The 26,250-nt window shown below is 36.6% G+C and overlaps 1 protein-coding gene across 3 annotated transcripts in view; it reads left to right on the plus strand.

Moving 5' to 3' along the window:
- The window catches only part of ACSL4 (acyl-CoA synthetase long chain family member 4), an 85,754-nt gene that overhangs the window by 9,987 nt on the left and 49,517 nt on the right, over positions 1-26,250 (plus strand). For all 3 annotated transcript variants that reach the window (XM_014795326.2, XM_087426409.1, XM_014795329.2), the window contains exon 2: positions 20,801-20,853. The gene's annotated coding sequence lies outside the window, so the exon portion shown is untranslated. The remainder of the gene's footprint in view (positions 1-20,800; positions 20,854-26,250) is intronic.

Consider the following 26,250-nt stretch of genomic DNA (forward strand, 5'->3'; position numbering starts at 1 on the left):
TATAGGTGGTATCCCTTACCCTAGTTAGAGAAGAGACAACTGCAAAATGGAAACCTCCACGGTGAATCCCCCGCCTCCATTGTTATTCCTGTTTTGAAATGGAATTCCCCCACCTCACTTTTATAGCATTTCTTTAGGCACTAGGTGGGTGGAACTGAATGAGAGATGATTCTCAACCCCAGGAGTACAAAGTACTCAGTGGGTTAAAAAGACACTTGCAGCAGCCCTCAAAAAGCCCCTAACCCTAAAGATTGTAGTTTTTTAAACCTCTTAGGGACATAGTGCTTGCTTCTGAACTTGTTTCTAATTGTCCTCAGCTGAGGAAGACTGTTGACCACTTCTCTCCCCCGCCGCCTTTGAGTGAAGGGTCATGTTGCTTAGGGCACTGCCGGCAGGAAAGAGGAGGTGGATGCTATTCCAGGGCATTACCAAAGGAGTAGGGGGTGGCGGTGGACGTATGGTCTATAGCCAGAGTGTACCTTGGGTTTTGAAAACCAGGAATCTCAACTCCAGTTTGTACTTTAGACATATTTGAAAAACAAGTTGTAGCCTATGGGGTTCCTTAAGCTAAGAGTATATTGTGTAATTTGATGATATCACAGTCTCCAACGGAAATGTGCAAAATTGAATCAAAACTCTATTTGTCTTTTTCAAAGGCGGGATTTATTATTATATAACACATACATGTTACTTTAGTTTTTTGACTTTAATAAGATGCAGGCAACTCATTTTGAAGCAGCTAATTTTGGTTGAAAGGATTCTTTTTCCATCTAGAGTTGATTTCTCTAATTTTACATCTTTCCTAGCTGATGTAACACTGAGGTCATTTTATTTGTCCATTCTCTTTTAGATGTCATAACATTTTCTCATGAGACCATGAGCCAATGTTGCTTTTTGCATTGGAAGGAGTGATTAGGAATATGCTGAGGATGGAAAATCAGTTCTTAGATTTGTTGCTTCTGCTGCTGACCTCGCCCTCCCGTGTGAGAGAAAATCAGTGATGTTTCAAAGTTGCACAGTTACATATTTGAATTGTATAAAATTGTTCTGTGGAATGATCTTCTAAACTTTTAGAATTTGTGTTGAGTTTGGTACTTGGCCAGGTCTGGGGCCATGTCCTGCTATTGCTAGACTTTTTTTTTTTTCCTTACTTTTACCGGCACTGCCCTATTGCTGCTGAAAGATCAGGATGTTGCCTGGGCTTGGCACCAGGCGGTGAACCTCATTGCCTTTGTCTTCTACTTTCAGGCATAGCAGCCCTGGAAACCATAAGATGGAGGGCTTGGGAGCATTTTCATAATACCTTTCCTTATTCTTTAATCATCTGGCCTGTAAGACACTGTCACATAACCATCAGACATCAAGATATATGGTAACAAAGAACTTTTGTTTTCGAAACTTCCTCTTTGTTGACCTTAGTTTTATTTTTGAAGAGGAGTAAACAGCAGATTGCCCCATACACATAAGCAAGCAAACCACCTTCTTACCTTTCACTCCTGCTCACATTGGTTGCAGATGCTTCAAGGAGGATTGAATTATCACTTAGTTTAAAGATGATATATTTTAGATTAAATATTCACAGAAATAACTGTAAAGGGATGCCTTAAAGGCAAATTACATTGCAGATGCAGCAGAAGTTACATGCTTTAGGAATAAATGGGTGATATCTACAAGTAGGAAATATGAACACTTGAAATTGCACCAAGTTTCCTGGCTGAGCTTTGTATGGGGATACACAACTCGCCTTCCTTAAACAGTTATTTCATTGAGATGGGAAAAGACTCCTGCTCTGTTTGCGAGTTTAGTACCCCTGGTGCTTCTCTTTAAATCTGTTTTTGAAATTCTTGTTTTGGATCTCATCCTATGCAAAAGTGACGTATATTGAGACATTTTAAATACTTAAGTAATGAAATCTCCAAGTAATGAAACCTCCATTGGGTGTGTTCCACAGTGGAACTAACCTATTCCAAATTTTACACATGCTGGAGTAGTAGTATAACCAGAAGGCAGTGTTGTCTATACTAGGTGGCTAGTAGTCTGCAGATGAAATTGATCGAGGTGTTTGTTTTCTGTTTGTGTTTTTTAGCTCTGAGTTTTTCTTTCCTTTGTTCTTTTTCAGAATCTCCCTTTCATCCTTTGGCTCTGCATACTTTTCCTTGCCCCAATATTTGAAGGAAGTTTAAAAAAGTTTTAAAAAAATCCATTTTTAGGCAAGCCTGCTGATACCTGAGTAGTAACAGGTATAACTGGATAATCCAAGAGGGTAGCTATTATTATTAGCTTTTTAAAAAGTATATATAATTGTCTGGTTGGGCTGTTATTATAGGGTTGAGAGTTGCCTCATGGGTGATCTTCCTTTCCTAGTCTACCTATATATCTCCTCTGTGTTCATGTCCACTTAAAATATTATCTGTTGAATAGTAAGCTCCATGAGGACAGGGCATTGTATATGCTCACTGAATATTTCTTAAACAAACGCATGTGCATGCACCCGTAACTGCCCAGAATTTGGGAAATTAGATTTTTAAAAATATTACAAAGGAAAAGGATTGTTAACCAGCTATACTTGCTTTTACTTCCTTCCCTCATATAAAAATGTTATTATTGTGGTTAGTCTTCAGCAACGATGATTACAAAACTGAGGAAAGGAGAGACTCAGCCATTTGTTTCCTGCTTCAGTGAGTCTGTGCACAATAGGATGACATCACTTTCATGTTTAGGAGAGGCCGTGTTATGTAATAGTCTTGACAACTTTCTCTTGTCATTCTAGAAGGCATAGTGACTTACTACCAAAGAAGTTTTATTCTAACATATTTATATGTAGGGATCTCTTAACAAAATGGATTCTTTCTTCTAGATTTTTAAAATGTGATCTTAATCCGTGGCTTATTTTTTAAAATAAATGTTTCATTTTGGAATAATTTTAGATTTATAGCAAATTTGTAAAGATAGTTCAGAGGTCCTGTATATCTTTACCCAGCTCTCCCTAATGTTAACATTTTACATAACATAACGTTGGTGCAGTACTCTGAACTATAGAATTTATTTGGATTTCCCTAGTTTTTCTATGAAAGTTTTTTTTTTTCTGTTCCAGGATCCAAAATTGTTATACATGCTTAGTTTAGAAGACATGTATATGGGCCGGCCCCGTGGCTTAATGGTTGAGTGCGCTCGCTCTTCTGCTGGCGGCCCGGGGTTCGGATCCCGGGCATGCACCAGCGCGCCGCTTCTCCGGTCGTGCTGGGGCCGTGTCCCACATACAGCAACTAGAAGGATGCACAGCTATCACATACAACTACCTACTGGGGCTTTGGGGGAAAAAATTAATAAATAAAATTATTTAAAAAAAAAAAAAGAAGACTTGTATAGATAAAAAGACAAAACAAAGTACTGGTAATCCCCCTACCCAGAGACAACTACTGATATTTTTAGTGTATATCTTTCCATATTTTTTCTAAAAAGACTGTTAATCCATTCCCCAAAAAACTATTGGGATTTCCCTAAAAGATAGGTTATAAAATATGTTTTATATACTATTTTGTAATTTGCTCTTTTACACTTAATGTAGCATTTACTTTTTTTTAACATCTTCCCATGTCTGCTGTTTTCAGTATAGTTATAGTTTAATCTGTTCCCTATCCTTAGATATTTTGTTGTTTCCATTTCTTTGCTCAGTTAATTCTTTATGGCTTAAGGCCAAACTCTGCATGTGTTCTTAACCTTCTTCCCCCCAACAAGCCTGAGAAACATGGTACACTTTTATCAGTAACAATGGCTCATTAAGCCAGTGATTCTAAGTATGTGTGTATTAGGTTGAACAATTTGAAATTGCTGTTTTTTGTATGTAACCGATTTTTGACTATCGGCAATTTTATATTGTTCAAGCAATAGTTTGAGAAAGCTTTCTAGGTTTTTCTGATCCCTTTCCCCTCTACTCACTCCACTGAGACTCCCTGGCTTCTCACTCTACTAAGAATCTCTGCCTTTAGAATGGTGTGCTGACTCTGAAACATTTTGGCCAGGCAAAAACGTTGACAAACTCACCTTCCAGGTGTCTCTGATAAACACAACATCCTTAAGACCTATGCCCATGTTGATGACACATGCAGAGAACTTGAACTCCAGTGAATTGCACTTGCCCGTCAGTATATTGAAGATAGACTTTGGAGCGTTCAACCTAAACCTGATGACTGTCTCCTGGTTCCATAGCTGTATTGGATAGCCAGGGACACTAGTGCCACCTAGTGGTACCTTATAGAATAGCAGCTGATATTGCTCTACCACTCTCCAACATATCAAATACTTGGACAATTTTTTTTTCTTTTATGCTCTTCCATGTTCGTGGTCTCACTTTCCTTTTCTTCTCCCCACCTATGCCTTTGGCACTTATGGATTTCGTTTAGCCTAGCTGATAATATTCAAGGAGATACACTAGCCGTACAATTTTGCTGTGATAGCCTTATTTAAATAAAGGCTTTGGAACATGAGACATGAAATAATAAGTGTAAACACACTGAACAAACTGTTATTTGCTCTGCTTATGAAGTCATGTTTCCTACCCAAAATGGGCGTAAAGTTCGTACTGTGTCAGAATGTGGCACTTCTGATGTTTAATTTCAAGCTTCTCAATACCCGAGAGGAAGCACTGCTACGTATTTCGGATATGAAGAGGCATAAACTTCTACCTAGAGTGAAAGGTGTAACTCGGAAATCATTCTTTTGTTTCCTTTCTCTTTAGTATGACTTGTTATTTCACCTTGTGTTCATTCAAGAACTATTTAGTAAGCACCAACTTTGTACCTGTACTGTGCTAGCTTCTGGGGATTATAGTGGCGATCAGGACAGACATGGCCTCTACCTTTAGGGAGCTTACAGCCCAGCAGGGGAACAGAAGCTTGAACAAGTTGAAGCGCTGTGCTGTATGGGTGGTTGGAGAGCAGATAGCAGAGGCACTTGACATAACGTGGGGACGTCAAGGAAGGCTTTTTAGAAGTGTCATTTAAACTAAGACCTAAAGGAAGCCAGAAAAAGGCAGAAGAGAATGTTCTTGGCAGAAGGAAAAGCATGTGCTAGACGCAGGGGTGAGAGATGAAGCTTGGTGCTTTTGAGAAACTAAAAGAAGTTTATGATGGCTAGAGCTGTGAGATGAACTCATTTAAGCCTCACAACAGTCCTGGTAGGTAGCAGTAGTATTAGTCTCTCCATTTTAGAGTTGTGGCAAATGAGGCAAAGAGGTTAAATAACTTGCCTGAGGTCACCCAGCTCTAGTAAGTGGCACAGCCAGGAATTGGACCCAAGCCATCTGGCTGCAGCATATTGGCTCCTAACTGCCGTAGTAGACTGCCTCTCAGCAGGGCATTGTGTTATATTGGAGCTTCACTGTCCACCTCTTGAGCCTTCGAAGGAAGCATGGCACCTTATCCTGTTAATCTGTGGTCGTTTTTCTGATGGGCCAAGTTAAATAAAATCTTTCTTAGTAAACTGAGTGTTAGGCTCTACTAGGCACAGACTATTCCAAGAGCTGTAGCTTATAAAATTCCTTAAGCTTAGAACATTTGGGTTAGCCCAGAAACTCTCTGATTTGCTTTAGTCTATTATCATTGACTGGGAATCAAATACCTCATTTGATATGCAACTCTAAGGTTGTTAACCTGTATTTTCCAGAGAATCATAGATGGCCACTTATAATTGGTTGTATTTTTTACAGAAAATGAGTATGAGATATGTATTCCCCACGGGGGTAGAATTTTTGTTTGTTTGCTGAAGTTAACTTGGCAATATCCTTTTCTCTGACTTTTAAAGTTAGTTAAGGGGCAAACACAACTTAAATAGGACTATAGATTTTAAAAGTCATATAAATTAGAAACCTATAAATGGAGAGATTTTCTTACAGTGGATCTGATTTATCCTTTATGTCCTTAGAATACAAGTGTGCGCTTTGTAAAATAAGGAATCGACTTCAATTTGAAGTTATCAGTTAAGGTTTTAATCTAGATTTTAGAAGTTGGCTTATAAATATTCAGTTGTACATAAACTAAGATTGTTGTAATTTGATATTGTTGAAGCACTTGGAATAAAAAAGAGTGTGTGTGTGTGTGTGTGTGTGTGTGTGTGTGTGTATTTAATGGCACAAAGCTGGTTCTTTTATTTACTTGCTCATTTGGAAATGTCTTTCCAGTAGTGAAAGTTGGCTTCTGCTGACGTAGCCGTACATTCTTGCCTTGTTCTCTGTGGGATCAGAGTTAGGGTTATTACTTGGGTCATCACTAGGGAGGTTTTTGCGAAAATAAGGGGGAAACGCTCTGATAATAATTCTGCTGCACAACCAGTGTAAACCAGAAGACAGACCTTGGCAAGCTGGGAAATGCGATCATCCTTGTTTTAACCAGTTCATACGGGGATCAAGTTTGTGAGCTTAGCTTCAGAAGCACTGGCTCAACCCTCTTGTGTTAACCAGCAGCCACAGATAGGTTTCCCTTTACGTTGGAGTAAAAACATTAATTTTCAAGTAAATGTATTATTGTGTATTGCAGTGGAATTGTGTGTGTAGCAGCTGTATTCTTTTTGTAATTTTTACTATTGTGAACTCCGTGCTGCTAGGCCCCGTCGAGGTTACTGCAGGACACATTCATAGCTGTGTGGGCCTTACAGGAAATGAGATTACTTACGAACGATACTTGACTGTTTCCCAAAACATTTTGAAATGAAAACTTGCAGAGAAAGAAATGATTCAGCCTTTTCTGCCTCCTCCTTCTTTTTGAAGTCAGCTAGTACACATTGGTAATGCAATAGCACAGTTGATTGGAATGTCTGAAGCAAGACAGTCTTAGGTAAGATGATACCCTCTGAAGTTCCAGTAGCTGGTCGCAGAGTTCAGGTTGTAAACAAGAGGGCACTGATGGAGAGCTAACTCCTGAAATCCCCTCCCTTCATAATCCCTCTCATCGCCTGTGTGGAGAGCAAAGAAGTGATACCATCTGGTGCCTTTTGCTTGCGATACATTTTCCGGGGGCAGGCCTGAATTCCCTTAGGGGACTGGTCTCGTCAGCTGAAAAACATTTTCCTTATGGGACAGAACAGTGCAAGTATGACGTGGTACTTATTAAATCTTAGGCAGATATCATCTGGCATTTGAGTTCTTGTTTGTTTTGATAGGATAAGTGAGTGGAACTCTGGGCTTTAGAGAGATTGTTTGTATTTCCATCTGTGCAGAACCCCTCATGATTGTGTGGCTTTTTGATATTGTCTATTCACTTGCTAGTAGTAGTCAGTTTTTGTTAGTCACATTTGACATAGGGGACCGCAAGGACGCTTAGCTTTAGGAAACATTTAACATTGTAGTTATAGCAAGAAAAAAGAAACTTCATTTTGTTTAGCTTCGTAGATGATAGGAGCAAAAGAATTTGAGTCTAGTTTAAAAACAGTAGTGTCTGATCTTCTGTAGTGCAGTTGAAGGCAACTTTTGGCTCTTTTTACAGTATCACTTCACCACTTGAGTAGGGCGAAATGCCTTATGGGCCATATTCACTGTCACTTATCAACACACACATACACAGACACTCTAGAATTAATTGAAAGACTAGTGCTGTATTTTCTACTTGTTTATTAAATGATAAAAGTAAATATATTCGCTGTAGAAGTTTCAGAAAATGTAGGAAAAATATAAGGATAAAACTAAAAATCACCTATAACTTTACAACCCAGAGGTGAACATTTTGGCTTGTAGCCTGTATGTGTTGGAAAAAGTTGATACTGTACTTTGTTTCATCTTAAACCAGTTTCACTTCATATATCTTGAACATTTTGTCATATCCTTAAATATTCTTTGACAGTACTGCATTTGATGACTGTGTAGTATTTGATTTAATGGATGCATCATTATTTTACCAATCTCCTTTTGGGTATTTGAAGTTATTTCTAGTTTTTCTGTTATCTATATCACAGTGGTAACTATTGTCTACATTTTTTTGTGTGTGCATCTCTGATTATTTCCTTAGGGTATTCCTAGAAGTAGAAAGTGAAATTACTAGGTCATGAGGTATGACTTAAGGCCTCCTGATGCATATTGCCAAATTGCTTTCTATAAAGCTTGTACCAATTTACACATCTGTCAACAGTATATAAAGTGCCTTTTTGTATACATTTGGCTGCACTGAGTAATTTCTTTATTCTTAATTGGCAGCACATTTTCTGGAACCCCAGTACATTGCTGTCTGTTTTAGTAAATAAAAATTATTTCTGGCAGAAGTGAAAAGGGGGATGTAATGTTATAAATAGTACTGCAAGGAACTGGTGGCCCCAGATACTTTGAGAATCATTGAAACAGGCCATATTTTAGCTCTAAGAGTCTGTGTTTCTAAAAATATATTTTTCCTTTCTGAAGTAGTTTATCAGTCTCAACTTTAATGTAGGGGAAAGTGCTAATTTTTTTCTCCTAAAATTATTGCTCCATGAGTGCTTACTGCTCATTATATTAGTCCTTCTGTGCGTACATTAAGACTCATGTTTTTGTTGTCTTTAGAAACAAAATGTAACTGCTGGCAAAAATTCTACAAATTTTTGAAACATTTTGATTGTTAAACAGGAGTACTTTCTGGTCAAGACCACTTTAAAGTAACAAACACTTATTTCAACTATTGTTCAGGTCTTTAGTATTTTAATGAAAGCCTTGTAAATGCAGAATCAGTGGTGTATTTATCAACACACTTCTTGAATAAACTTGGAAGGAAGAGATTTGGTAAGTCCAAAATTTGCTATGCAATCTATTTGTCCAAAATATTTAAGAACCAGTATCGTAAGATTGTTGGTCCTGAGTCGAGAATTACCAGTGTAACAATTTTCATCTATTAAAATGTTTTTCTCCGTGTTTTTTTTTTTTATAATAGTTAAGCTATATCTTAGGCGGACCTTAAAAGTAGGATTTATTGATGTTTGTGACTTAAAAATTATTGTTTAAATGCAATTGATACATTGAGAGCTTTTAAGGAGAATGTGTTTTTCCCTCTTGATACTGCTGTTAGTTTAATCCTAGGTAATGGAAAGGATAGGGATAGTGCACTTTTTTTGTTGGTTTCTAATATTTTCGTATTCATCTTAAGAGTAAAACTAATCACTACCGATTAGAAAGAAATTGTTAATTTTACTATATAGGGAAGCACATAAGATGCTTTCCTAGTGTTCTAGAAAGTAGACCCTATTTTAGCTCCTATGGTCATTTGGAGAGGAGAGGGAGAAGAGTTTCTTTTTAGAGACTAGTTCACTACCCTCATTTTAAAGCCTATTTTGGCTCTGAAAGTCTACAACTTTGTAAGTAAGGAGTGGAATTTATATGGGTGTAGTTTATCGTTCTGTCCCAGGTGAAGTCTGGTTCTTACGTTGTAGGTTATGTACTTGTTATTTTTATACACACACACACAATTTACATATATATGTTTGTGTGTATATGTGTATATATTTATATGTATGTATATATACAATTTACCGTACTAATGGTAAAACTAGATGTGTGTGTGTGTGTGTGTGTGTGTATAATTTACCATACTAATTACAGGGGGAGAATTATATAACAAAATGGGTCATGACAGAATTCTTAGCTAGACTTGGAGTATTTCTCTTGGCATTCAAACTAGACTCTGTCTTTGAGCTTGGGTAAAGACAATGGGTGCAGTAAAAATAAGCGTTGCTTCAAAACTGAAAAAGTGAAACAAAGAAATTATCCCAGAATACTACAGATTTAAATATGCAAAGAAATACCCATTGTTGTCATGGAAATGTGATTTATATGTTCTTCCAGCACTGAAAAGAAATAATTTTTGAGTTATAAGGAGAAAAAAGGATTTTCTGTTTGGCTAAAACTGATTATCATCGTCCTAAAATTTAATGGTAGTTTTTTATTATAAGTACGTTCCCAAAATATCTGCTGAAGATGATAATGTAAAAAAAATCCTAGGCTAAAAATAGTTACAAATTAAGTGAAGGCTGATATTAATTGTGAAGGAAAAAATAATGACTTAAACCAGCTGTATTCTCTGATGAGTGTTAGTTTATTTCCCTTATCCATTCCAATAAATATTTGATGCTATTTCCAAGTCAAAGTGGAATACAGAATACACAGTCTTTGCCCTGAATGAGCTTACTGTTTAGATAAATGATTAAGATAAATTCATAAATAGTAGAAGGTAATATAATACGAGTTTAGAGCTATTAGAGAAGAGCTGTAGAAGTTCAAAAGAAGGCTAGAAATTTTAGCTCGAGGTATTAGTAAAGGTGGTTTTTGAGCAGAATTCTGGATAGTGAGGGGGCATGAAGTCTCTGAAGCTAGAGAACTTCAGAGAATGTGAATGACAGGTTTTTTTTTTTGGTAATAAGTAATTTCTTGGGTGGAATACAGGTACTGTAGATTTTTTTCCTATTAAATTAATAAGATTAAAATTATTTTATAGTAAAATATTCAGTGCTGTTGATGGGAGTATAAATAGGTACAGCCTTTCTGGAAAATAATTTTGTAGTTATGTATCAAGAGCCTTTTTCCCACCCCACTCTCCCACACACATCCAAAAAAGATCTATCTTTGACCTGGTAATCACACTTTTAGGAAATATAAGGCAATAATTTTTATAATTTTGAAGTGGGAAAATGACTCAGAAGCCACAAAAGAGACTATTGATACATTTTATTACTTAAAACTTGAAAACCAATATTTGGCCCAAAGAACCAAAAAAAAAGAGAAAAGCTATACTGGAAAAAATTTGTAATACATCAGACAAAGGATTGTATCCTTAATATACAAAGGGCTCTTATGAGTCACTAAGAAAAAATGAATACTCAAGTGAAAAAATGGGCAAAGGACTTGAACAAATCACTCATATAAGAAATTTAGATATAGTGAAATATTTTCATATGTTCATTGAAAAATACCAAATTAAAACTGTTTTTGGTACCTGTCAAACAGTTCAATCCAATGTTGGAGGGGATATTGGGAAATGGGCACATTAATATATTCCTGGTAGGAATGTGAAATGGTATATTCTTTTTTAAAGGGCATTAAAATTTTTTTTATTGATGTTTTAATGGTTTCTAACATTGTGAAATTTTGGGTTGTACATTTTTGTTTGTCCATCACCATATATATGACTCCCTTCACCCCTTGTGCCCACCCCCCATGCCCCTCCCCCCACCCCCACTGCCCCTGGTAACCACAGTCCAGTTTTCTCTGTCCATGTGTTGGTTTATATTCCACATATGAGTGAGATCATGCAGTGTTTGTCTTTCTCTTTCTGGCTTATTTCACTTAACATAATACGCTCCAGGCCCATCCATGTTGTTGCAAATGGGACGATTTTGTCTTTTTTTATGGCTGAGTAGTATTCCATTGTATATATATACCACATTTTCTTAATCCAGTCGTCAGTCGAGGGACACTTAGGTTGCTTCCACTTCTTGGCTATGGTGAATAATGCTGCAATGAACATAGGGGTGCATAGGCCTCTTTGAATTGTTGATTTCAGGTGCATTGGATAGATTCCCAGGAGTGGGATGGCTGGATCATAGGGCATCTCTATTTTTAATTCTTTGAGGAATCTCCATACTGTTTTCCATAGAGGCTGCACCAGTTTGCATTCCCACCAGCTGTGTATGAGGGTTCCTGTTTCTCCACATCCTCTCCAACATTTGTTGTTTTTTGTCTTGGTGATTATAGCCATTCTAACGGGCGTGAGGTGGTATCTTAGTGTTGTTTTGATTTGCATTTCCCTGATGATTAGTGATGTTGAGCATCTTTTCATGTGCCTATTGGCCATCTGTATATCTTCCTTGGAGAAGTGTCTCTTCATTTCCTCTGCCCATTTTTTGATCGGGTTGTTTGTTTTTTTGTTGTTCAGTTGTGTGAGTTCTTTATATATTATGGAGATCAACCCCTTGTCAGATGTATGTTTTGCAAATATTCTCTCCCAGCTGGTTGGTTGTCTGTTCATCTTGATTCTGGTTTCATTTGTCTTATAAAAGCTCTTTAATCTGATAAAGTCCCACTTGTTTATTTTTTTCTTTAGTTTCCTAGTCTGGGTAGGCATGTCATCCGAAAAGATTCCTTTAAAACCAATGTCAAATAGTGTGTTGCCTATATTTTCTTCTATGAGTTTTATAGTTTCAGGTCTCACCTTCAGGTCTTTGATCCATTTTGAGTTAATTTTTGTGAATGGCGATAGCACATGGTCCACTTTCATTCTTTTGCATGTGGCTGTCCAGTTTTCCCAACACCATTTATTGAAGAGACTTTCCTTTCTCCATTGCATGTTCTTAGCACCTTTGTTTAAAATTAGCTGTCCGTGATATGTGTGGTTTTATTTCTGGGCTTTCAATTCTGTTCCATTGATCTGTGTGTCTGTTTTTGTACCAGTACCATGCTGTTTTGATTCCTGTTGCTTTGTAGTATGTTTTGAAGTCAGGGATTGTGATGCCTCCTGCTTTGTTCTTTTTTTAGGATTTCTTTAGCTCTTCGGGGTCTTTTGTTGCCCCATATAAATTTTAGTATTCTTTTTTCTATTTCTGTGAAGAATGTCATTGGGATTCTGATTGGGATTGCATTGAATCTGTAGATTGCTTTAGGTAATATAGACATTTTAACTATGTTTATTCTTCCAATCCACGTGCATGCGATATCTTTCCATTTCTTTATGTCATCATGGATTTCTTTCAATAATGTCTTGTAGTTCTCATTGTATAGGTCCTTCACCTCCTTGGTAAGATTTATTCCTAGGTATTTTATTCTTTTGGATGCAATTGTAAATGGTATTATCTTTTTGAGCTCTCTTTCTGTTAGTTCATTATTAGCATATAGAAATGCAACTGATTTTTGTAGATTGATTTTGTACCCTGCAATTTTGCTGTAGTTGTTGATTGTTTCTAATAGTTTTCCAACAGATTCTTTAGGGTTTTCTATATATACAATCATGTCATCTGCAAATAGTGAGAGTTTCACTTCTTCGTTACCTATTTGGATTCCTTTTATTCCTTTTTCTTGCCTAATTGCTCTGGCCAAAACCTCCAGTACTATGTTGAACAGGAGTGGTGAGAGTGGGCAGCCCTGCCTCGTTCCTGTTCTCAGAGGAATGGCTTTCAGTCTTTCCTCGTTGAGTATGATGTTGGCTGTGGGTTTGTCATATATGGCCTTTATTATGTTGAGGTACTTTCCTTCTATTCCCATTTTATTGAGAGTTTTTATCATAAATGGATGTTGTATTTTGTCAAATGCCTTCTCTGCATCTATTGAGATGATCATGTGGTTTTTATTCTTTGTTTTGTTGATGTGATGTATCACGTTGATTGATTTGCAGATGTTGAACCATCCCTGCGTCCCTGGTATAAATCCCACTTGCTCATGGTGTATGATCTTTTTAATGTATTGTTGTATTCGGTTTGCCAATATTTTGTTGAGGATTTTTGCATCAATGTTCATCAGTGATATTGGCCTGTAATTTTCTTTCTTTGTACTGTCTTTGTCTGGTTTTGGTATCAGGGTGATGTTGGCCTTGTAGAATGATTTAGGAAGTGTTTTTTTTATAATTTTGAAGTGGGAAAATGACTCAGAAGCCACAAAAGAAACTATTGATACATTTTATTACTTAAAACTTGAAAACCAATATTTGGCCCAAAGAACCAAAAAAAAGAGAAAAGCTATACTGGAAAAAATTTGTAATACATCAGACAAAGGATTATATCCTTAATATACAAAGGGCTCTTATGAGTCACTAAGAAAAAATGAATACTCAAGTGAAAAAATGGGCAAAGGACTTGAACAAATCACTCATATAAGAAATTTGGATATAGTGAAATATTTTCATATGTTCATTGAAAAATAGCAAATTAAAACTGTTTTTGGTACCTGTCAAACAGTTCAATCCAATGTTGGAGGGGATATTGGGAAATGGGCATATTAATATATTCCTGGTAGGAATGTGAAATGGTATATTCTTTTTTAAAGGGCATTAAAAATTTTTTTGGAGATAAATTTTAGACTTTTACAAAAGAGTTGCAAAATTAGTACGCCATTTCCATGGACTCTTCCCCTAGCTCCCCCTAATGTTAACATCTCACATAGTTATGTTATAGTATAATTTTCAAAGCTAAGAAATTAACATTCACACAGTATTTTTAACTGAACTACAGACTTTATTCAAATTTCATCAGTGGTTCTACTAACATCTTTTTTCTGTCCCAGGATCCAATCTAGGATCCCACGTTACGTTTAGTTGTCATGTCTCCTTAGTCTCCTCTAATCCATGACAGTTCCTCTGTCTTTGTCTTTCATGACGCTGACAACTTTGAAGAATACGGGTCAGTTACTTTCTAGAATGTTCCTAATTTGGGTTTACCTAATGTTTTCTTGTGGTTAGATTGAGATTGTGCAATTTGGGCAAGAATACCACAGAAACAATTATGCAATTTGGGCAAGAATACCACAGAAGTGATGTTATATCCTTCTTAGTGTGTCATGTCAGGGGGTACATGATGTCCCTGTGCCCTATTACTGGTAATGGTAACCTCGATCACTGGGTTAAGGTGGTGTCAACTGGGTTTTTCCACAATAGAGTTACATTTTTTCTCTTTGCAATTAATAAATATTAATACTTATAGTTTATTATATTAATACGTATTTGGGAGAGATACTTTGAGACCATGCGTATACCCAGTTTCAACTTTAAACTTTCACTCACCAGTGTTAGCACGCACTGATGGATTTTGCCTGCATTGATTATTACTGTGGTGTTCTTTTTTTTTTGTGAGGAACATCAGCCCTGAGCTAACATGTGATGCCAGTCCTCCTCTTTTTTGCTGAGGAAGATTGGCCCTGGGCTAACATCCGTGCCCATCTTCCTCTACTTCATATGGGACACCGCCACAGCATGGCTTGACAAGCGGTGCATCGGTGCACGCCCGGAATTTGAACCTGTGGGCCTTGGGCCACCAGAAGTGGAATGCATGCACTTAACCGCTGCGCCACTGGGCCAGCCCCATTACTGTGGTGTTCTAATGGAGATTTTCTATTTCCTTTATTCCTTCCACATTTATTGTAGAATTCTTCTGTGAGGAAGATTTGTCTCTTCTCATTTATTAATTTTTCAATCAATCATTTTTTTATATTAATATGGACTCATGGATATTTATTTTATTCTTTGGGATATAATTTAATACTATGGTTATTTATTTTGTTGCTCAAATTATTCCAGCTTTGACCATTGGGGGCTCTTTTGGCTTGACCCCTGTGTCTTTTGACATGTCCCAATCTTTTTTTTGTTAAAATACTTCCTTACTCTCTGGCACTGGAAGACACCAGGCTCAACTTATTTCCTGCCCTGGTTCTGGAATCAACTACTTCTCCAAAGAGCCCTGGTTCCTTTTATTGGAGAATGGTAATTGAAAACGCAGGATCTGGGTGCTGGGTTTGATCATTGCTACTGGGGTATCTCTGCTTCAAGACCTGGAGGGCAATTTTAATAGACTAAAAGCTAAAATGATCATATGCTTTGACCCAGCAATTCTGCTAAAAATATATCCTGTGAAGGCACTGCCTAAATATATTGCTAATGATGTTCATTGCTATATTTCTAATGATCAGAAAATAAAAAATCCCAAATGTCCATCAATAGGTAAGATTGGTTAGAGTTAATTTTGATATGGTCATACAGTGGAATGCCATAGAACTGTTAAAAAGTATTAGGTAGATCTATATGTTCTGACATAGAAAGACATGTAAGAGAGTCTTTTTTTTTTAAGAAAGTTGCAAACTTATATAGATCGTATGATTCAACTTTTGCTTAAAAATTGTGTGTGTGTATTAGAATATGCTTAGAAAAAAGTCCCCCAGAGTGCCCACCAAACTATTAAAAGCTGTTATTTCTATAGGATTGAATAAAAAAACACTTTAACTCTGTATTTTATATTTTGTAATGTTTGAATTTTTTTAAACCGCTTTTTTGTGATATTGTGAATATTTTAAAAATACTTTTTTTTTTGTGAGGAAGATCAGCCCTGAGCTAACATCCATGGCAAGCCTCCTCTTTTTGCTGAGGAAGACGGGCTCTGAGCTAACATCTATTGCCATTCCTCCTCCTTTTTTTTCCCTGAAGCCCCAGTAGATAGTTGCATGTCATAGTTGCATATCCTTCTGGTTACTGTATGTGGGACACCACCTCAGCATGGCCAGAGAAGCTGTGCGTCGGTGTGTGCCCGGGATCCGAACCCGGGCCGCCAGTAGCGGAGCACATGCACTTAACCGCTAAGCCACAGGGCCGGCCCCCTAAAAACACTTTTTGTTTTAGGTTACCTAACTTTTCCATGAAGCAACATTTTAGTCTATGACAGTCTGGAATTATCTCCATATTCTTTGCGCTATACGTGATAGGTTTGGGGTAGTTTTACTTAGGTTATAACATTTCTTTAATATGTTTTAATGTTTACGAATTCGGTGACCCACAATCGTATGAACATTTAAGGCTCCTGGACCACTCATACTCACATATGTTCTTAAGCGGAAAAGAAAAGATTCTGCTGTAGCTTAGATTCTGAGCAGTACCTTCCAGTGTTTGACTGGCTTAAATGAGTTTGACTGGTTTTAAAGATTTTTATTTATTTATTTTTCCCCCAAAGCCCCAGTACGTAGTTGTCTGTCATAGCTGCACATCCTTCTAGTTGCTGTATGTGGGATGCGGCCTCAGCATGGCTGGAGGAGTGGTGCCTCGGTGCGCACCCGGGATCCGAACCCGGGCCGCCAGCAGCGGAGCGCACGCACCTAACCGCCAAGCCACGGGGCCGGCCCCGAGTTTGACTGGTTTTAAATGAGTCATTTTCTTGTTCCTTTATGATTTTTTTAATATCCATTTTTAAGTAAACAATTTTGATTTATGGAAATTTTGTAAGATATTAAATCAGCACAAAGGATACAAAAATATATAAAAATATTAAGACATATAAAATTCACCTGTAATGCTACCACACAGCGATAACTAGCATTAATGTTTGGTGCATAATTTTTCTATGATTATGTACCCACTCAAATAGATGTGTATATAATGGAGTTATACATATTGTTTTGTACCTTTGTTATTTCTTGATTTCAACATTTCTAACCTTTGAACTGTATTCTAGTATGGCAGTTATCATCCACTAGTACTTGCCAACATGTGACACATATATTTATCGAAAACAGGACTTATAAAAGACCATTGCTTAGGGATTTGTTTGTAAGGGACTTACCAGAATTTCCTTTCAGATTTGAACACTAAGTGCTTAGAACTTTGTTAATATTTTCCACTCATTTCTGAAATATTCTCTTTTAAACTTATTAAGATTGGTCTTTGAGACATTAAGTACAAGAGGAAGGTTCATCATGCTTGAAACATTTCCAACAGATGCTATCACAAGTCTAGTATTGACTTTACTTCTAGAAGAATGTTTTCAAAATATTGGGTAACAGACTAACTTATTTACAGAGAGGGCAAAAACAAAACACATTAATGGTTTGTTTTTAAGTCTTTCTCAAAATATGAGGGTTGTCTGAAGTTGAACAACACTGCTTTGTGTTTGTATCACTTTTTCCTTAATCACTCTCCTGTTAGCTGCATGGACACTGTTTTGCGCCCTGGTGTTCGGTGAGTAAGGCTTTCTCAGTGCTGCCTCATTCCCTAATTGAAAGATGATCAAGTCTAGATGCTGTATTATCTCTTTTTTCATGCCACTAGGTGATTGTTGAGTGGAAACAAACCATGTTATATGCTTCAGTCTGTTAAAAATTAGCTATGCTAAGGATTTCCAACTTCTTTCTATTATAAAAACTTGCATATCCGTGAAAGTGAAAAGCATGACTAAAATTTGCATTGTAATTTTAGCCAGATCATCCCTATTCCCGATCATCTGTAAGTAGAACCTGCATGGTGATAATGTGCTTAGTTCTTTTATATTAAATTATTACTTCAATTTATTTTAATAGAATGACTTTAAGAGGAGGAAGCTGTTTTGTAGGAGGGAGGCTAGGAGAGAGGTGAGCTCAGGGTCAGTTCTTCTGTTGTGTAGAGAAGCTTAATTAGGCTAGGTTAGAAAATGTGATTTGCTTCCCATTTATTTACTGGGTAGCCGTTGTTTGCTTTCTTTTTTTGTGATGAAAGAAATGTCCTGTAAGGTTATAGGCACTGAGAAAAATTATGTCTTTCTTTCGTATTAAAGAACCTTTGAGAGTTGCTTCATCTTGCCCAATTGATGGAGGGCTGTGAGGTTCAAATGAGTAGGAGGTTCAAACTGGGGCTCTAATCCAGCTGAGAGAATTCTCTGATGCTTTTGATTATCTTCTGCCTTCTCTTTCTGTAGTACCAAGGACCAAGTGTTAACTAACCTTTGCAAATATTTACTGACGAAATTATTTTCCAAATTAAGCAAACTAGTGGATGGTTTTGTATCCTCGTCTCACCTATAGGTCTTTAAATGATTTTATAGAAGGTTGGTTTTTGTCATTTATCAGTTTATCTGAATTAATCTGTGGGGCAAATATATACATTTGTGTATAGAAATATGAAGTTTTTCTTCCCCAGCATTCTCTTTGTGAGCTCTTTGGACTTTATTTTAATTTGTATATGCAGTTTCCCCCTCTTTGTGTTAATATCAAATGTTAGCCCTCTGGGAGAAAAATAAGAAAATGTTAAATAGCATGCTTTCTGTTTATAAGTCATCGTAACCATTTGTGTTCACACATGTATGATACTGTTGCCAGCACTCCCTCCCCAAAAGTGGGTTGTGAATATTAACTTGAAGTTGAAAAGTAGTTCTATTAAACAAAAAAAAAGGCATACTCTTGCTCAGTTAGTATAAATCATTCTTTCCTTCGTCAATCTAAAAGTAGCTGTCTGAATTAATACCGGCTAGTTAGTGTGGTGATTAGTTATATGGATGTTTGCTTTACGACTTCCATGGAGGTGTCTAGATTTGAACATTTGAAGGGTTATTCTCATAATTATATGCAAGTAGTACTGAGTACTAATGGATGGAAATAAAACCTTACTTTGTCTTCAGAGTCATAACATTACGCCCAGGACACCCCAGTGGTGTTGAAATGTAAGTAAACAATATCAAATTACTGAAGGGCCTTATTTTACTTCTCTGAGTATTCAGATGGTAAGTAGTTTTTCCTGCATTGTCTAAAATAGGTTAATCCTCAACTGTAGACTGACCCTAAATCTTCATAGCATATATATCTTGAGGAACGTCACACAAGTGATCCGTATATTCATTGAGGGAAGATGAAGCTCTCGCCATGTTTCCGCCCAGACCAGTGCTGTATTTGAATTTGGAAAGAGCCTTGCATTGTTTAAAGGAAATTATTCACTTTTGGTTTTGATGGGAAAGTAGGTGCCTGCAGGCATTTGGGGGTGGGCGTGTCTGGGTAGATTGACTGGCTAGTTTCCTGTGGTCAGACTTTGTCTCTGTCTCTGAACTTGGCTCCTATCCTGACTGTGGGGGAATAAGAGGTAGAAATAAAACCATTAAGAACATGACTCCTGCTTCTTGCTATTTCCTTTTTCTTTTCTTTTTTTAATTGATATATAACTGACATATTACATTGTGTAAGTTGAAGGTGTGTAATTTGTTGATTTGATACATTTATATATTGTAATATGCTTACCACTGTACCTTTAGCTAACATCTCTGTCACCTCACATAACTATTTTTTTTTGTGGTGAGAACATTTAAGATGTAGTCTCTTAGCAACTTTGTAGTGTGTAGCACAGTATCGTTGACTGTAATCACTATGCTGTACATCAGGTCTCCAGAACTTATTCATCTTCTGGTTGCAAGTTTGAACCCTTGAACAACATCTCTCCAATTCCCCCACCCCCCAGCCGCTCATAACCACCACTCTACTCTGTTTCTATGAGTTGGGCCTTTTTAGATTCCACATATAAGTGATATCATACAATATTTGTCTTTCTCTGTATGGCTTATCTCACTTAACATAATGCCCTCAAAGTCCATCCTTGTTGTCGCAAATGGCAGGATTTCCTTCTTTCTAATGGCTGAATAACATTGTATTGTGTATATATATACCACATCTTCTTTATCCATTCATCTATTGTTGGATACTGAGGTTGTTTCCATATCTTGGCTATTGTGAATAATGCTGCCGTGAGCTGGGACTGCAGATATTTTTTAATATCCCGTTTTCATTTCCTTTGGATATATACCCAGAAGTGGGAATGCTAGATCATATGGTAGTTCTATTTTTAATTTTTTGAGGAACCTCCATACTGTTTTCCATAGTGGTTGCACCAATTTACATTCCCACCAACAGTGCACAAGGGTTCCCTTTCTCTACATCCTCGCCAACACGTTATCTCTTGGTATAGTGATGATAGCCATTCTAACAGGTGTGAGGTGATATCTCATTGTGGTTTTGATTTACATTTCCCTAATGATTAGTGATGTTGAGCACCTTTTCATGTACCTGTTGGCCATCTGTATGTCTTCTTTGGAAAAATGTCTGTTCACTTCCTCTGCCTATTTTTTTAAGCTTGCCATTTTCCCATAGAGTTTTCATTACTGTTTCTTAGAGTCAGGCCCAGTTACTTTTCTGAGATCTTAATAGTACTACTTCTAGTCATCTACTCATCTGTAGTCATTTCTTGTTATTCCTTTGGTACCTGGCTCGTCATGAGCTAAGGTGCACAGGTAATGTGAAACCGCACTTGAGTTTTTTTTGTTTTTTAAAGGGATTATTTTCTCTTGTCACTGTAGCCATTAACGTTTTCTCTTATTGCAGATTGAAATCACAAAACATATACGTGTTCTTCTTAAGAGAAAAAGAGGAAATCTGTAAGTATTTGTCTTTAAAAAAATCTAAATCTATAACTTTATCAGCTTTTGGAGAAAATTAAGTGACCGTACTAACAGGCATCTTGACTCTCTTTATAGTGGAAAAACTCTGCCAATATTTATGTTTGTGTTAAAAGGGCAATATTTGGAAAAGTAAAATAGGAAAACTTTTTACCCTGTGCAACTTCTAAAATTTAAGCCTTCTGTCACTCATTTATAAAAGGAGAAGTGATAATTAAAGTCTAAATAAAGTCTTTTTCTTTGAGTAATACCAAAAAATGGAGTCACAGATTGGAGTTCCATTTCTGACTACTGAGGCTTACGCAGGCTGTTGTGTCTTTGGCAAGGTATTAACTTCCCTTTGCCTCAATTTCCACATCTGTAAAATGGGCTTAATAGTAAGTGTCCAGTGAATGGTTCATTGTTATTGATGAAGTTAAATCTATAGTAGTGTATACTTTCCCCAATAAATTGAAGCTTATTCTAGTTACTGTTTCTCAAGCTGCTTTAAATATATTTCTGATCTTCAAAAATTTAACTATTAGCACTGTCTTTCACTGAGGCATCTACTATAGACCATAATATAAAATAAAAAATACAGCAGAGCCCCTAAAATTAGAATCATAGTGTTTAAACCTTGGACCTAGTCCAGTGGTTCCAAAACATTGATTTTAGACCAGTGCTGGGCAGTGAAGAGGTTTTACTGGTCCATGGTGAAGTGAGGAAAATAAGGACAACAGGCCATGAGTTTTTTAAAGCTAAACTTTTTCCATTTAAAGGATTGCTTCTTCTTATAAGATACATCCCTCTAATTTTGGGTACTTAAACATGTTCTACATTTTATGAAATTTTTTTTTATGTCCACACCTGGCAAAAAATTGGGAGCTATGTCGTTCCCCTTACTATCCTTGTTTCTTTTTAAAACTTTTACTGGTCTGTGATATCTTAAAATCTGAAGCCAGCTTTGTCATTTTACAAATGAGGAAACGGATGAGAGATTATTTAATTTGTTCCAGGTCTTACAGCTCAGCAAGCTGCTGAACCGGCATCAAAACCCTGTATATCATGCTGCCTCTCTCGTATTTCTGGTCTTCTGAGAATTGTTTTCATTATAATTGGTTATCGACTTGAAAGAGAAGATCTAGTAGTTCTTATGTGCTAATAACTATTTTTGAATTCCAAATATCAAAAAATTCAAAAGACTTAATGTTCTTGTATATCTAAGTACGAAAGTCTACTGATTAGCCTGCATTAGAAAAATCTTAAACATGGCCAAAGATTTTCATCAGCAGACCAGAATTAGCTGTCTCTGAATTTAGCTACTTAGGCAGCATGCTACCCCATGATTGACAAAGGAGGTGAGATATCAATAAGGTTAGTGTTTCCTTTGGGAACTAGACTGTGGTGCCATTGTGAGCGCAGTAGTATTCAGGCTTCTCTAGTTAACTTATTTATCCCCAGAGAGGCTGTTTCTCTCTCTCCATCTCTCTCCCCCTCTCACACACAAACACACCCCTGCACACAGAGATACACATTTATAGCAATTGGCCTATAGCCCATCTAGATGTGTACGAGAAAAAAACAACCAAAGTGAAGAGTAGGAGTTGCCAGAAACATTAGCAGGAACATCTGGCCAATTGTGTTCAGGAGTTTACAGCCGCTTTGGAGTGTCTGTGACGCTTGACACACTCCTCTTCCTGTGGCATAGCTTTGCCTTGGCTTTCCCCAAATATGCTTCAGAACAGAAATACTTCATTTTCTTATCTCTCTTGCCTCACTCACCTTAGGGAAGCACGCATGCATGGACCAGGTAAACAAATGAACATGGGGAGAGAGAACAGAATGGAAAGTAGTCCCCACCGCTAGCATGGAGACGTTAACTCTACGAGTACTTTTCCATGGCTGCTTGTATTTGGCTTCACGTGGCTTCCTTCTTTAGTTAAGAATTCTTCTTTCTGAAGTGAGACACACCCATAATGAAATGTTAAGAATAAAAATACATTTAGAATTATCTGCTATCTTTGAATATCTGTGCCTTCTCTTCTTTACTAGAGCTAATATTTGAGAGCTGACTGAATAGCTATAAGATTTCAATCTTCAACAGATTTTGTCAGTCTGAGTTCTTTTATTAGTCAAACTTATAAGGTATGTTTAATACTGAAGGGCAGAGTGAGCTTTTTAAAAAAAAAAACAAAAAACACCACTATACAGTTTGACATTAGGGTGACCAGGTAGCTGAGATGTAGTGACTTATTTGGCTATTTCATAAGAAATGGTTTAAAACTACATTGCTACATAGTTTTTAACATCATGAAATAAAGAACTAACCGATTAAACTGGCTTCTCCTCTAGCAAATGTGGCACAAAAGGTATAGTTGTAAAATTCTCCTTGTAACACAGAGATATTCCTGTGGGAATTATTACTGCTGGTTACAGATATTTTCTGAACCTGCACTCCTGGCGGCAGCCCACAGTTGTATTACTTTATTATAATAAATAGGTAAGATGACAGGAGATACATATAGTCTGTATATTCCTCACTTGGACAAAACACATTCGTTATAACTGTAAATTACTTTTAAACTTAGGTTCTGTAACCCAATTATTTTTTATTAATTTATGTTAAAATCATAACCGTGTTCCCATTGAGAAAAATACCCAGTAAGTGAAAGACGTTACCGACAAAATTGAAGTCGACACCATGACGTGATGGGCTGTCGAATTCAGCAAGTTTTTGTCTACAGGGACCTGTAGCAGTTACTCTTGAGGAGCAGCTGTAGAATGTTAATTGTCATTGTGCTGTCTGCTCACCTTCAACAGCCCTGAACCCTTTCTGTTTCTCTCCAAACACATAACTCCGAGAACTTAGTTTTTTTCCCTTGTTCATGATGTTTAATAAAGCTGGATTGTACATCATGCTTTGTCAGTAGGTGCCACTTCTAGCATGATTCATCCTCAAAATTCCTTAAATATAAGCTCTAGATTAAATTATATACAACCAACTCCCAACTTTAGAAAGCTACATATTTAAAAATCAAGTGTGTTGCAATCACTTAAAATAAGGAATGGATATATAAATAGTGTATGCGAAGTGTGTAGGCAGCAACGTTGGCTCCTAGATCTCTTCATTTCGACACATATGGATAGGATCCCAATTATAACATCCTATGACCTAGAAAAAACATCTGATGCATGCTGGGGATGTTCTTAAGGTATTATGGGAGGGAACTTGTGCTAGAGCATGAAAGAGCATCTTCAACATGGCAGCTGAGGTGCTTTCTTTGCTGGGAAAAGCTGGGAAGAGGCTGGCAGGATGGCGACTTCAGGAGTTAATGTCTCTCCAGGTGATGAAGTAAACAGGTTCAGTTAATCTTTTTAGAGACACACCCAAAGATCAGTAATAGTTGCGAGACACTTCTAGTCAAACTAGCTGAGCACAGGTGCAGTGTGTTAATGTGTTGGTATAGGACATCTATATATTCTATATCTATCTATCTATCTATCTATCTATCTATCTATCTATCTATCTATCTGGTTTTGTTTTGCTTTTTCTCAGTTTTCAATGTATTTATTGTAATTACTGTATACCAGGTTTAAAGTTTGATTCTACAAGCTATTTCGTATTGATTAGATTGGTCTACCAATTTGAGTCAGATGAGACTTACAAGGGGCAGACGGATATATATTTCACATGATTTTCAATCTTGCAGACTGATAGCAAAGATCCTGCTAGCTGCTTTTAATGCCTTTTATTTTCTTAAAATATTAACATTTTAAAAAGTTTTAATATTAAAATACAAAGTTAATTATAATATAGCTCCTATAAAGTTTGATTTTATTAACCAAATGCAACCATTCTTTAACATAGTATTTGAGCTTTCTCATGTATGTGTTAAAATTATTTGGAACTTTTTAATAGTGTGTGAAAGAGGATAAGATTTTTATAAAAGCACTCCACCCCTTTACAAAAGTAGCTTGGTGATGCAACATCTATGTAGAAATATGATCTTTTAAGGTGCAACAGGTTATGCTTATCTGTTTAATCTCTTGGAACTTTTATAATTGTTTTCTGATTTAATATTTAGTGGATATAGCTAATCCTATTCAGAGGGCAAATTATCACTTTATTTGGTATTTAAATTACCCTTAAATAATGTGTGACTTGAAAATGTGATTTCTTAAAGTAGCACTTACATAGTTAATTATTGATTTTCAAATTGATATTTTTTACATTTTCATAAGGTTTTATGCCAAGGATAGATGAAGTTCATTCGTCCTTACTGCTTATGTGAACTTGGCAGATGCATGGATCCTTGCTTGCTTTAGTCCATTTTCTAAAACTTTTGGAAAAAAACTGTCTTGGCATTAATCGACTTCAGTCTATTAGTTTTTCTCTTTCATCCTTAAATTGATGTTGTGTCACATGCTTCTGGGGGAGATGGATTTCTTCTTTTCAATTCAGACTTTAATTACTACGTAGTCTTTGTTTACTTTGTGTACTAGAGCTTAAAATATCACTAATGCTTTTTGTGTTTAACCTAACTATCAGAGTGTTTGAAGTAACTGGAATGAAATACTTAACATTAAACTTGACCTTAAAACAAAAAATAAAATAAAATTGCATCTGATTTTTCACTAAAACTTCTAGGACTTACTAAACACCTGAGGGGCTTTTTTTTCCCCTATAAAATTGCCTTAAAATGTAAGACAGATAAGTGCTCAAAATTGTTGCCAGGATTTCTTCATACACAAAGTTTGTCACTCTTACCCATTTAGATTATATCAAGATGACTAAGGTCACAGACAATATAGCTAAAAGCATGGGCTTTAAAATGAGATAGACCTGGGTCAGAATCGCTATTTAGCTGTGTTACTTTGGGCGAATTACTTATCTCTCTGAGACTGTTACATCATCAGTAAAATGAGGGTACTACCTCAAAGGAGTTTTCTGGAGGATGAAGTGAGATAATGTATCTAAAGGATTGAGCACGGTGCCGAGCCCGTGGTAAATGCTCAATAAGTGGTTATTAATCTGATTCCCATTTGGAATGGTAAACATCAACAGGGACGATAACTATCCCATAACTGAAGATGATTCCGTGCCCTTTTCTGGACATACAAATGCATTACTTGATTTCAAGGAAGCACAACTCAGAGTTCATGTCCTGCTAACAGTGAGACAGCAGTGTCGCTCTTCATACATAGAAGGACAACACACTTTTGTGAAAGGCATCTGTGAAAAAGCACATAGTACAAATTAGGTAACCCTTATGCTTTTATAACACCAATCTTTTCCTTCTGTGCAATAGGCAATTTTTCCAGTTTTCATATTTTCTATTAAGCAACTAAAAACATGTTTGAACTTATTTTAATTACCAGGGATTTTAAGAGTCTACC

Source organism: Ceratotherium simum, chromosome X, assembly GCF_057802395.1.
Source record: "Ceratotherium simum simum isolate JZ-2026a chromosome X, ASM5780239v1, whole genome shotgun sequence".
NCBI classification, from domain to species: domain Eukaryota; kingdom Metazoa; phylum Chordata; class Mammalia; order Perissodactyla; family Rhinocerotidae; genus Ceratotherium; species Ceratotherium simum.